The sequence below is a fragment of the Elephas maximus genome, chromosome 5, assembly GCF_024166365.1.
Source record: "Elephas maximus indicus isolate mEleMax1 chromosome 5, mEleMax1 primary haplotype, whole genome shotgun sequence".
In the NCBI taxonomy this organism is placed as follows: Eukaryota; Metazoa; Chordata; class Mammalia; order Proboscidea; family Elephantidae; genus Elephas; species Elephas maximus.
The window spans coordinates 125,202,689-125,216,652 of record NC_064823.1 but is presented as its reverse complement, the minus strand read 5'-3'; positions in this window follow the sequence as shown (position 1 = coordinate 125,216,652).

The window sequence follows — 13,964 nt, the reverse complement described above, 5'->3', positions numbered from 1 at the left end:
ACCCTTATTAGGTCACATCCCTGATCCAATATAAAGGGAGTTTCCTGAGGTGTGGCCTGCACCACCTTTTATCTCTCAAGAGATAAAAGGAAAGAGAAGTAAGCAGAGAGTTGGGGACCTCATACTACCAAGAAAGCAGTGCTGGGGGCAGAGTGTGTCCTTTGGACCTGAGATTCCTGCTCGGAGATGCTCCTAGACCAAGGGAAGACTGATTCATCATGAGGACCTTCCTCTACAGCATTCCCCTGGAGCTAACGCCCTGAATTTGGACTTCTAGCGTACTGGACTGTGAGAGAATAAACTTCTCTTTGTTAAAGCTATCCACTTGTGGTATTTCTATTATAGCAGAACTAGATGACTAAGACACTGACAGATAAACAGCTATCATAATCTGGAAATAATTTTTACTAACAAAAAAAAAAAAAATCTGGCTTTTTTTAACTATATATATATTTTTTTTATTAATCTGGTGGCATCATGCTCATCTCTATACATTGATCCAGAAATTTTTATTAATTTCAGCACTTAGTCCTGGGGCATAATAGAAAATCCCCAAAGGGCCTGTCTATTAATATAGGACATTTTACAATGATTGTTGATTACAGATGAAGTTGAGAGTTTATTGGTTTTGCAATAATAGTTTAAAATGTGTGCTGCTATGCATTTATTATTCAAGTTTAATAACTTTAACTGATAGGGAGATTATATCTTTGAAAATAATTAAATAACTCTCAGTGTTGAGTTTGTGGTTTAAACTGTCCACTGGTAGAAATGATTTAAATGTTTTTAGTATTTGGATTATGTTGGTTGTATAAGGGTGCATTTAAAATACTTAAGAAGTGGTTGAACCCTCTATAGACAGGGTACACCGTCTGTCAATAAATTAGGTTTAGGTATCCCACTAAAGCCCTATAAAGGTGCTGAAATTCTGGTGATCTTTTTAATATCATTATAAAATCTTGGATACTATCTATCTGGAATGTATGTATGACATTTTTTGCCTACGAGCATGCACTGTTCTTTATGCGATGAAATACAACAGAAGGTCATGTTTTATAAAATCATACTTCTAATAACCATCACGTCTCTAGTCATTTGATCTAGCATGTCAAATAAGTAACTTCTAAATTATTTGAAAATATTAAATGTCTCCTGAATCAACTATGTAACCCTCTAAATACCGTGGGAAAATTATTAATTAAATAATTCTGTATCAGTTATTTGTGTAAGACAATTTCACTATTTTGCTTCAGGGAGAGACAAGAAATGGTATGTAGTTAGAATAATGTTGTTGTGTGTCATCGAGTCACTTCTGACTAATAGCAACCCTATAGGACAGAGTAGAACTGCCCCATAGAATTTTCTGAGGCTGTAATCTGTACAGCAGCAGATTGCCAGCTCTCTTCTCCCTCAGGGTGGCTGTGAGTTTAAATTCCCTACCTTTCTTTTGATTAGCAGCTGAGCACTTAGCCATTGTACCACCAGGGGTCCTAGCTAGAATAATAAAATACATGAAAATACAGGCCAGACAGATCACTTGGGAGCAAAAAAATAAGTACATGTACCAAAGACAAAATATACCTCATTAAAGAATACCCATTATTTTGCTTAGGTAATTGAGTTGTTGTTGTTGTTAGGTGCCATCGAGTTGGTTCCGACTCATAGCGACCCCATGCACAATGGAACGAAACACTGCCCGGTCCTGAGCCATCCTCACAATCGTTACGCTTGAGCTCATTGTTGCAGCCACTGTGTCAATCCACCTCGTTGAGGGTCTTCCTCTTTTCTGCTGACCCTGTACTCTGCCAAGCATGATGTCCTTCTCCAGGGACTGATCCCTGCTGACAACATGTCCAAAGTATGTAAGACGCAGTCTCGCCATCCTTGCTTCTAAGGAGCATTCTAGCTGCACTTCTTCCAAGACAGATTTGTTCGTTCTTTTGGCAGTCCATGGTATATTCAATATTCTTCGCCAACACCATAATTCAAAGGTGTCAATTCTTCAGTCTTTCTTATTCATTGTCCAGCTTTCACATGCATATGATGTGATTGAAAATACCGTGGCTTGGGTCAGGCTCACCTTAGTCTTCAAGGTGACACCTTTGCTCTTTGAAGAGCAAAGGTAATTGAGTGCCTGGGTAGAAATTGATTAAAAGCATGTATTTAAATCAGAAGAAACATTAGGATTAATACAAATCTACTCTACATATACTTGTTACTTCCAACAGATTATGAGCCATTTTGAATTAAAAAATATAAATATAAAAGTCCTTTCACCAGGGTAACGATTTGCAGAATGTGTGTATACATATACACAGTTGCACTGGGGTCAGAGCATATTTGTAGTGCTTGATTTGTTCTGTAGCCAGCACTTCCAGAAACAAGAGCCCTGGATACTCCCTCATGGAAGATTTGAGGAACCTAAGAATGGATCCAACATACAGAATGTGGTCCAAATCGATAGTTGAAGGAAAGTGGTGCCTTATGTTGCTGAGATCTGGTAAATAAAAAGGATTCAGTAGGAATAATCTCAAGGTCCATGGCTTTGGTGATGGCTCTGAGTACTGTCACGACTCTTCTCCAGTTTGGGAATGGACCTTTTCATCTAGAGATTACAACATGCAACCTTGATTCACTACAGTTTAATGCAAATTATTACATCCACTGTTTCCCTGATAATGCTTGTACCTCAGAACAGTTTAAATCCATACAGCACCTATTACCTCTTTTCTATTCTTAATTCTACATACATTATACATGAGCGAAGACAGTATATCATCATTTTGTATTGTTGTTGTTGTTAGCTGTCGTTGAGTCAGTTCTTACTCATAGCAACCCCATGTACAACAGAACGAAACGCTGCAGGGTTTTGCTCTATATTCATGGTCATTATTATGCTTGAGTCTATTGTTAGAGCCACTGTGTCAATCCATCTTGTTGAGGGTCTTCCTCTTTTTCACTGACCCTCTACTTTACCAAGCATGATGTCCTTCTTCAGGGACTGATCCCTCCTGATAACATTTTCTAAGTACGTGAGACAAAGTCTCACAATCCTCACTTCTAAGGAACATTCTGGCTGTACTTCTTCCAAGACAGATCTTTTCCTTTTTTTGGCAATCCATGGAATATTCAATATTCTTCGCCAACAACATAACTCAAAGGCGCCAATTCTTCTTTGATCTTCCTTGTTCATTGTTCAGCTTTCACATCATATGAGATGATTGAAAACACAGTGGCTTGGGTCAGGCGCACCTTAGTCTTTAAAGTAACATCTTTGCTTTTCAACACTCCAAAGAGATCTTTTGCAGCAGATTTGCCCAGTGCAATGCGTCTTTTGATTTCTTGACTGCTGCTTCCATGGATGTTGATTATGGATCCAAGTAAAATGATTATTTTTTAGAGTCAATATTTATTTATGTTTATCTGCATGTTTCCCTTTCATTTGTTCTTTAGTTCTGCATTTTTGCACTTTTATCTGGAACCATTTTTCTTTCTGCCTAAAGAACTCTCTTTGGTATTCCTTTTAGTGCAGATCTTCCAACTAAAACTTTTTTGTTTGTTTGTTTTTCACTATAACAGCCCTTATCCTGTCATCTTTTTTGAAGATTTTTTTTAAGGAACATGGAATTCTAGGTGGCAGCTATATTCTTTCAGCACTTGATAATTCTATTCTATTCCTTTAGGGCCTTCATCTTTTATGGGAGGCCACTGTCATTTCATTGTTTCTTCTTTAAATGTAATGCTTCTTTATTCTCTGGCTGATTTTAAGATTTTCTTCTTAACTGTTTGGTTTTCCACTGTTTTACTCTGATATCATTAGGTGCCAGTTTTTTTCTTTTTTGTATTTAACTTAGAGTTTACATAGTTTATGTAATCTATTGGTTGCTATCTTATATCAGTTTTGAAAAATTTTGGCCATTATCTCTTTTAACACTGCATTCTCTCAAGTTTCTGTCTATTCTCCTTCTGGATGTTTAATTATGGACTGAATGGTGTCCCTCAAAATAATATGCTGTAAAATCCTAACATGTATATGTGTAGATGTAATCCCATTTGGAAACTGGGTTTTCTTTGTTATGGCAATGAGGTTATATAACTGTAGAGTTTCTTAGGGCAATCACTTTTGAGATACAAAAGAAGCAGATTAGGCATAGAAGCAGGGAACCAGGACAAACTGGGAATATATGTGCCACACGAAAATCACCAAGGAACCAATGACTAGAAGCTGAAAGAGACAAAGATCTTACCCCAGAACACACAAAGAAAGAGCCTTGTCCTTGAGCTGGTGTCCTGAATTTGGACTTCTAGCCCCCAAAATTGTGAGAAAATAAATTTCTGTTCATTAAATGCACCCACTTGTGGTATTTCTATTAAAATAGCACTAAGAAACCAAGAGAGAATTTGGTTGCAAGTGTGGGGTGCTGCTCCAGCAAATACCTAAGATGTGGAAGTGGTTGTGGAATTGGGTAATGGGTAGAATCTAGAGAAATTCTGATATACTTTACACTAAGGACCTAGTTTGTCTTAAAAAGTATTTTGGTAGAATTATGGAAATTAGAGATGATTCTAATGAAGGCTCAGAAAGAACTGAGAGCTGAGATGAGAGCTTCTGTTGTCGTGAGCAGAATGTTTCTAGAAATAGGGACATGAAATGTGCTTTTGGCGAGGCTTTAAAAGGAAATAATAAACGTGATTGAACAATGGAAGAAGAGCAATACTTTTCATGCAGTGACATAGAACTTGCCTGAATTATGTTCAAGTTTTGGTGGAAGTTAGAATTTGTAAGTGATTGTTATGCATTGAACTGTGCCCCCCAAAATGTGTGTCAACTTGGCTAGGCCACAATTTCCATTATTGTGGAATCAACTCGACGGCAGTGGGTGGTAAGTGGGTGATTGTCTACCATTTTGTCATCTCGTGATTTTCGTATATATTGTAAATCCTACCTCTGTGATATGATATAAACAGAGAAAAGATTGAAGTTGTCAAGGATTTCATTCTACTTGGATCCACAATCAACAGCCATGGAAGCAGCACTCAAGAAATCAAAAGACGCATTGCATTGGGTAAATCTGCTGCAAAGGACCTCTTTAAAGTGTTGAAGAGCAAAGATGTCACCTTGAGGGCGAATGTGCACCTGACCCAAGCCATGGTATTTTCAATTGTGTCATATGCATGTGAAAGATGGACAATGAATAAGGAAGACCGAAGAAGAATTGATGCCTTTGAACTGTGGTGTTGGCGAAGAATATTGAATATACCATGGACTGCCAGAAGAACGAATAAATCTGTCTTGGAAGAAGTACAACCAGAATGCGCCTTAGAAGCAAGGATGGCGAGACTGCGTCTTACATACTTTGGACACGTTGTCAGGAGGGATCAGTCTCCGGAGAAGGACATCATGCTTGGCAAAGTACAGGGTCAGCGGAAAAGAGGAAGACCCTCAACGAGGTGGATTGACATAGTGGCTGCAGCAATGGGGTCAAGCATAGCAAGGATTGTAAGGATGGCTCAGGACCAGGCAGCATTTCATTCTGTTGTGCATAGGGTCACTGTGAGTCGTAACCGACTCAATGGCACCTAACAAAAACAACATCTATGATGTTAATGAGGCAGGATTAGAGGCAGTTACAGTAATGAGGCAGAACTCAATCTACAAGATTAGGTTGTGTTTTAAGTCAATCTCTTTTTAGATGTAAATGGGAGAGCCTCATATCGCCATGAAAAAAAAGCCAGGAGAATAGCTCATCCTTTGGACACAGGGTCCGTATACTGAGAAACTCCACAATCAGGGAAGATTGATGACAAGGACATTTCCCCAGAGCTGTCAGAGAGAGAAAGCATTCTCCTAGAGCTGACACCCTGAATTCAGACTTCTAACCTTCTAGACTGTAAGAGAATAAATTTCTCTTCGTTAAAGCTGTCCACCTGTGGTATTTCTGTTACAGCAGCATCAGATAACTAAGACAGTAATCAACTTAAATATTTGGCTGAGGAGATTTCTAAGCAAGAACTTAAAGGGGCTGCATGGTTTCTCCTTGCCACTTATCTTAGTCTGGGTTCTTTAGAAGAGCAAAACTAACGAAACATATAAATAGAAAGAGATTTACTTCAAGGAAATGACTCACATAATTGTGTAGACTGGCAAGTCCCAATTCTGTGGGTCAGGTGGTAGGCTGGAGACCTTTGCTGACTCACAGGGTTGTGTTGTTGTTGTTGTTAACCCAGTACCGTAGAGTCAATTCTGACTCATAGCGACCCTAGAGGAAAGAGTAGAACTGCCCCATAGAGTTTCCAAGGAGTGCCTGGTGGATTCGAACGGCCGACCCTTTGGTTAGCAGCCATAGCACTTAACCACTATGCCACCAGGGTTTCCATTGTTGTTGTTAGGTGCTGTCAAGTAGGTTCCCAGTCATAGCGGCCCTATGTATAACAGAACAAAACACTGCCTGGTCCTGCACCATCCTCGTAATTGTTGTTATGCTTGAGCCCATTGTTGCAGCCACTGTGTTGATCCGTCTCCTTGAGGGTCTCCTTCGTTTTCACGGACCCTGTATTTTATCAAGCATGATGTCCTTCTCCAGAAACTGATCCCTCCTGATAACATGTCCAAAATATGTGAGACATAGTCTCTTCTTGCTTCTAAGGAGCATTCTGCTTGTACTTCTTCCAAGACCAATTGTTTCATTCTTTTGGCAGTCCATGGTATATTCAATATTCTTTCCCAACAACACAATTCAAAGGCACCAATTCCTTTTTGTTTTTTTTAATTATTATAATTTTTGTTGTGCTTTAAGTGAAAGTTTACAAATCAAGTCAGTCTCTCACACAAAAACCCATATACACCTTGCTACACACTCCCAATTACTCTCCCCCTAATGAGACGGCCTGCTCTCTCCCTCCACTGTCTCTTTTCGTGTCCATTTCGCCAGCTTCTAACCCCCTCCACCCTCTCATCTCCCCTCCAGGCAGGAGATGCCAACATAGTCTCAAGTGTCCACCTGATCCAAGAAGCTCACTCCTCACCAGCATCCCTGTCCAACCCATTGTCCAGCTCAATCCATGTATGAAGAGTTGACTTCGGGAATGGTTCAGGTCCTGGGCCAACAGAAGGTCTGAGGGTCATGACCACCGGGGTCCTTCTAGTCTCAGTCAGACCATTAAGTCTGGTCTTATGAGAATTTGGGGTCTGCATCCCACTGCTCTCCTGCTCTCTCAGGGGTTCTCTGTTGTGTTCCCTGTCAGGGCAGTCATTGGTTGTAGCTGGGCACCATCTAGTTCTTCTGGTCTCAGGATGATGTAGTCTCTGGTTCATGTGGCCCTTTCTGCCTCTTGGGCTCATAATTACCTTGTGTCCTTGGTGTTCTTCATTCTCCTGTGATCCAGGTGGGTTGAGACCAATTGATGCATCTTAGATGGCTGCTTCCTAGCGTTTAAGACCTCAGACGCCACTCTTCAAAGTGGGATGCAGAATGTTTTCTTAATAGATTTTATTATGCCAATTGACTTAGGTGTCCCCTGAAACCATGGTCCCTAGACCCCTGTCCCTGCTATACTGGCCTTTGAAGCATTCAGTTTATTCAGGAAACTTCTTTGCTTTTGGTTTAGTCCAGTTGTGCTGACCTCCCCTGTATTATGTGCTATCTTTCCCATCACCTAAAGTAGTTCCCATCTACTATCTAATTAGTGAATATCCCTCTCCCACCCTCCCTCCATCCCCCCTCTCGTAACCAAAAAAGAATGTTTTCTTCTCAGTTTAAACTATTTCTAAAGTTCTTATAATAGTGGTCTTATACATTTGTCCTTTTGCAACTGACTAATTTCAGCATAATGCCTTCCAGGTTCCTCCATGTTATGATTATGAAATGTTTCACAGATTCCTCACTATTCTTTATCGATGTGTACTATTCCATTGTGTGAATATACCATAATTTATTTATCCATTCATCCATTCATGGGCACCTTGGTTGCTTCCATCTTTTTGCTATTGTAAACAGTGCTGCAATAAACATGGGTGTGCATATATCTGTTCATGTAAAGGCTCTTATTTCTCTAGGATATATTCCAAGGAGTGGGATTGCTGGGCCATATGGTAGTTCTATTTCCAGCTTTTTAAGGAAGTGCCAAATCGATTTCCAAAGTGGTTGTACCATTTGACATTCCCACCAGCAGTGTATAAGTGTTCCAATCTCTCCACAGTCTCTCCAACATTTATTATTATTATTATTAGATTAATGCCAGCCTTGTTAGAGTGAGATGAAATCTCATTGTAGTTTTGATCTGCATTTCTCTAATGGCTAATGACCTCAAAGGCACCAATTCTTCTTCCCACATGTCCATCAGTTTGTTGTACTGTGGGGGCTTGCATGTTGCTGTGATGCTGGAAGCTATGCCACAGGTGTTCAGATACCAGCATGGTCACGGACGGCAGACAGGTTTCAACTGAGCTTCCAGACTAAGACAGACTAGGAAGAAAGACCCAGCAGTCTACTTCTGAAAAGAGTTAGCCAGTGAAAAACCTTATGAATAGCAGCAGAACACTGTCTGATATAGTGCCAGAAGATGAGCCCTCCAGGTTGGAAGGCACCCCAAAGATGACTGGGGAAGAGCTGCCTCCTCAAAGTAGAGTCAACCTTAATGACGTGGATGGAGTCAAGCTTCCAGGACCTTCATTTGCTGAAGTGGCACATCTCAAAATGAGAAGAAACAGCTGCAAACATCCATTGCAACAATGGACTCAAGCATAACAACAGTTGTGAGCTTGGCACGGGACCAGGCAGTGTTTCGTTCTCTTGTACACAGGGTCACTTTGAGTTGGGACCAACCCGAAGCACCCAACAACAACAACAATTCTTCCATCTGCCTTATTCATCTTCCAGCTTTCACATGCATATGAGGCGACTGAAAATACCATGGCTTGAGTCCCGCGCAACTGTCTTCAAGGTGACATCTTTGCTTTTTAACACTTTACAGAGGTCTTTTGCAGCAGATTTGCCTGGTGCAATTCATCCTTTGATTTCCTGAGTGTTGCTTCCATGGATGTTGATTGTGGATCCAAGTAAAATGAAATCCTCGACAATCTTTTCTCCATTTATTATGATGTTGCTTATTGGTCCAGTCACGAGGATTTTTGTTTTCTTTATGCTGAAACATAATTCATACCAAAGGCTGTGGTCTTTGATCTTCATCTGTAAGTAAGTGCTTCAAGTTCTCTTCACTTTCAGCAAGCAAGGTTGTGTCATCTGCATAATGCAGGTTGTTAATTAGTCTCCCTCCAATCCTGATGCCCTTTTCTTCTTCATATAGTCCAACCTCTGGGATTATTTGCTCAGCATACAGATTGAATAGGTATGATGAAAGGATACAACCCTGAAGCACACCTTTCCTGACTTTAAACCACACAGGTATCCCCTTGTTCTTTTGGAATGACTGCCCCTTGATCTATGTACAGGCTCCTCATGAGCACAATTAAGAGTTCTGGAGTTCTCATCCTTCGCAGCGTTATCCACAGTTTGTTATTATCCACACAGTCGAATGCCTTTGCAAAGTCAATAAATCACGGGTAAACATCTTTCTGTATTCTCTGCTTTCAGCAAGGATCCATCTGACATCAGCATTGATATTCCTGGTTTCACATCCTCTTCTGAATCTGACTTGAATTCCTGGAAGTTCACTGTCAATGTGCTATTGTAGCCACTTTTGAATGATATTCAGAAAAATTTTACTTGCTTGTGATTTTTATGATATTGTTTGATAATTTCCTCTTTCTGTTGGATCACTTTTCTTTGGATTAGGCATAAATATGGATTTCTTTCAGTTGGTTGGCCAGGTAGCTGTCTTTCAAATTTCTTGGCATAGATGAGTAAGCACTTCCAGTGCTGCATTCACTTGTTGAAACATCTCAGTTGGTATCCCATCAATTCCTGGAGCCTTGTTGTTTGAAATGCCTTCAGTGCAGCTTGGACTTCTTCCTTCCATTGGTTTCTGATCATATGTTACCTTCTGAAATGGTTGAACGTTGATGAATTCTTTTTGTTATAGTGGCTCTGTGTATTCTTTGTGTCTTCTTTTGCTGTTTCCTGTGTCAGTCAGTATTTTCCCCATAGCATCCTTCAATATAGCAACTTGAGGCTTGAATTTTTACTTCAGTTCTTTCAGATTTAGAAATGCTAAGGGTGTTCTTTCCTTTTCGTTTTCTAACTCCAGCTCTTTGCACATGTCATTATAATACTTTACTATAACTTCTCGAGCTGCCCTTTGAAATCTTCTATTCAGCTCTTTTACTTCATTATTTCTTTGTTTCGTTTTAGTTGAAGGGGACAGAGACAGGACAAATTAAAGGAAAACTGTCTGCCTCTTGGAATTCTACAGACAGAAAATAGGCCAATAGAGCCACCTGGTTACAAAAACCTGTTGTCCTTCAAAAAAAGAAAAATACCATTCCTAGAGCAGTTCAGAGATCAGCAGAACTGTTGGAAAAAGCAGGGGAAGCTGGGCTGCCTTGGTTTCAAAGGGTGGATCCAGGGCCTACCAGGTTTCAAGTTCAGTCTTCACCACTTCTGTTGTGGAAGGTGGTGCTGCCATTCAGGTGCGCCAAGAGAGTGGGACCAGTGCTCCCCAGAGCTGCAGGAACAGAATTGACATCCCAGTGGACTTGGAAGGTGGGGCTTGCTCCCAGGGCTGACTGGCCTCCACCTAGAATCTGAGAGTGTGGCCTATATCTAGAGTCTGGAGGGCAAGGCCACTGCCCAAATGGTCTCAGAGAACAGATGATTGTTTTCAAGCCTTGAGAACTGTTATTTGTTCTGCTGGGTTGTGGACTTGCTTGGTACCAGTTATTTCTCACATTTGTAATAGGAATGTCTATGCTGTGTGTCTACCCTGTGTCCACCATTGTGCTTTGGAAACAGATAACTTGTATTCTAGATTTCACAGGCCCAGAGATGGAAAGGAATTTTGCCCCAGAATGGAATATACTCAGATTCTCACCCGTACTTGAGTTAGTTGATTCAGAAGATGAGATTTTGGAGTTAGTATTGATACAAGACTTTTGGGATAATGTGATAGGGTGAGTGTGTTTTGCATGTGGGAAGGACATATATTTTTGGGAACCAAAGGGTGGAATATTATGGATTGACTTGTATCCCCCCAAAATACATGTTGTAAATCTTAACCCCTATACATGTCGATGGAGCCCTGGTGGTACACGATTAAGAGCTTGGCAGCTAACCAAAAGATCAGCAGTTCAAATCCACCAGAAACTCCCTGGAAACTCTATGGGGCAGTTCTACTCTGTCCTATAGGGTCACTAAGAGTTGGAATTGACTCAAAGGCAGTGGGTTTTTTTTTTAAATACATGTAGAATTAACCCCATTTGGCAACAAGATTTTTTGTTATGTTAATGAGGCCATATCAGTGTGATTAAGCCAATCACTTTTAAGATATAAAAAGAGCAGATTAGGCACAAAAGCAAGCAAGCCAGCAGGACAAATGGGGAACATGTATGCACCTAGGGTCTCTGTGAGTCGGAATCGACTCGACGGCACTGGGTATGCCACATGAAAATCACCAAGGAACTGAAGAACACAAGTAGGAAAAAACAAAGATCTTTCCCCAGAGCCAACAGAGAGCCTTCCTGTAGAGCCGGTGACCTGATTTTGGACTTCTAGCCTCCTAAACTGAGAGAAAACAAATTTCTGTTCATTAAAGTCACCACTTGTGATATTTCTGTTACAATAGCACTAAGAAACTAAGAAACAAATATATTAGGCCTTTTATCTGTATCCCATATCCCTCATTTTTCTTTACTTTTTTTCCTGTGTGTTCATTTTGAATATATATATATATGTGTGTGTATATATGTATATATTGCCACTACTTTGATTTATCGCATTCTGAAGTACCACGGGTTAGGGCAGGAGAACAAATCCACTTTATTAACAGTTCTAAAGACTTATTACCTAAGATTTGCATTCTGGGAAAAAATATCAAGACTGACTTATAAACGTTATGCCATATGAGAGCTGGGTTTTGGCCTCAACAGAGGAACGTGTACTAACCTGAAGAAGGGCTAAGTGAGATTACAGAGAGAATTCAGCTAAACACCCAATCCATGGATCAAAAAAGACAGCCACACATTTTGCCGAGGCATCTCCCTTTGGGGCATTTCTCTTTTTGTCATCTGCACCTTTTCATTTCTCACCATCCTGTTCATAGTTAATAGCTTGTAATACACATTTTTCTTTTTCTTTCGATTCACCCAATTCACTAATCCTCTTTGGTGCTATGTCTATGATGCTGTTAAACCATTTATTTTAAATTTCAGTTATTTTTCACTTGTAGAATTTCCACTTTTTTTTTTTTTTTTAATTTCAATTATCTGGCAGTTATTCGACTTTTCCTGAATGTTTTTTTTCTTTATTTTCTTGATAATATTAATGATAGTTGTCATCAAGTCCTTGTTTACTAACTCCAATACCTTGATCACTTTTGGATTTGTTGCTATTGTTTATTTTTTCCTTTTGGTTTTTGGTCACAGGATCCTATCTTTTGAATGCTTGATTTTGTTTTGCTTTTGTTTTAATGCCAGATGCTGTGGGGGGAAAAATTGTAGATACTCTAGATATTGTCTTTCTCCAAACAGGATTCAACTTTTCATCTGTAGGGAGGTTGGAGGCCTGATGGTCTTAATCTAATCAAGGACTGAATTGCATTGAGGATGTGGGGCAGTTTGGTAACTTTCTGTCAAAATTCCAGTTCATACCTACCCCCATCATATAGCTCTCCAAGGCTTCCGACTGAAAGCCTGTATGTGCAGACAGGGGCATTTTCCATGATAGTAAATAAAGTTGAGTCCTTATCTCCTTAGATTAACAAGACTACAAAAAACTCCACTGTCCTATCAGAGACTTTCTGATGAGCTTATTGGCCTACTTCCCCATAAGGCATCAAAATTCAACAAATATCTTAAAAGTAAAAGCAGTTATAATTAATTTTTTATTCCTCCCTTCTCCCTGGGATCTTATCACTTTGAGTCTCCAATTTTGTCTCTAGCTCCTCAAGGCTACAAAAGCTCTGGTAGTTTTTCAGTCTGCAAACACCATCTCTCCACCTGGGCAAAGTCCAGGTTTTCCGCCAGCTCCCTGTGTACAGATTCACTAAAGATTCAAAAAGAGCAGCTGCATAATGTTAGCTCACTTCTGTGATGTCACAAACTCATCAGAATTTTGGCACCTCTAGTCAAGAGACTTTATACAGATTTTTTAAAAAAATCCATTGTTTCTAGTTCTTGATGAGATCATTGGTCTTCCTCAAGCTACTTCATTGCACCCTGACTTCCTTTACTCAATGTGTGTATGAGTAGTGATTATGAGATATGGCTCAGGCACTGTTTTAGAAGCTGGGGATACAAGGGTGAGCCAAAAACTCTACACTTTCGGAATTACATTCTAGTAGAAGGAATTGGACCATTAAAATGTATGCTAATAAATATGTAAATTCTCAGGTAGTAAGTCTCAGATAAAGAGAATAGAGAATGATGATGCCATCTTATATAGCATTTGAGATCTAGATTAAATCAACATAGTGAGCCACATGTATATGTGGGTAAAGTCTTGTTTGCAGAGAAAATAAGTGCAAAGTCCTAAGGGTTTTGTGTGTGTGGTATATCTAGTGATTTTGAGGAAGAGTATCCTTTTAGCAAAGTGAGTGAGATGAGGAATGCTAACAGATGACAGAAGTAGCAGGCGGTACAATGAACCCGATCACTTCAGGGCTTGTGATTTATGACAAGACTCATTGGAGTCGAGTCAATCCTGACTCATAGTGACTCTAAAGGACAGAGTAGAGCTGCCCTCATAGAGTTTCAAAGGAGTGCTTTGTGGATTTGAACTGCTGACCTTTTGGTTAGCAGCTGTAGGACTTACCATTACCCAACCAGGGTTTCCATTGTCTTAGTTATGGAG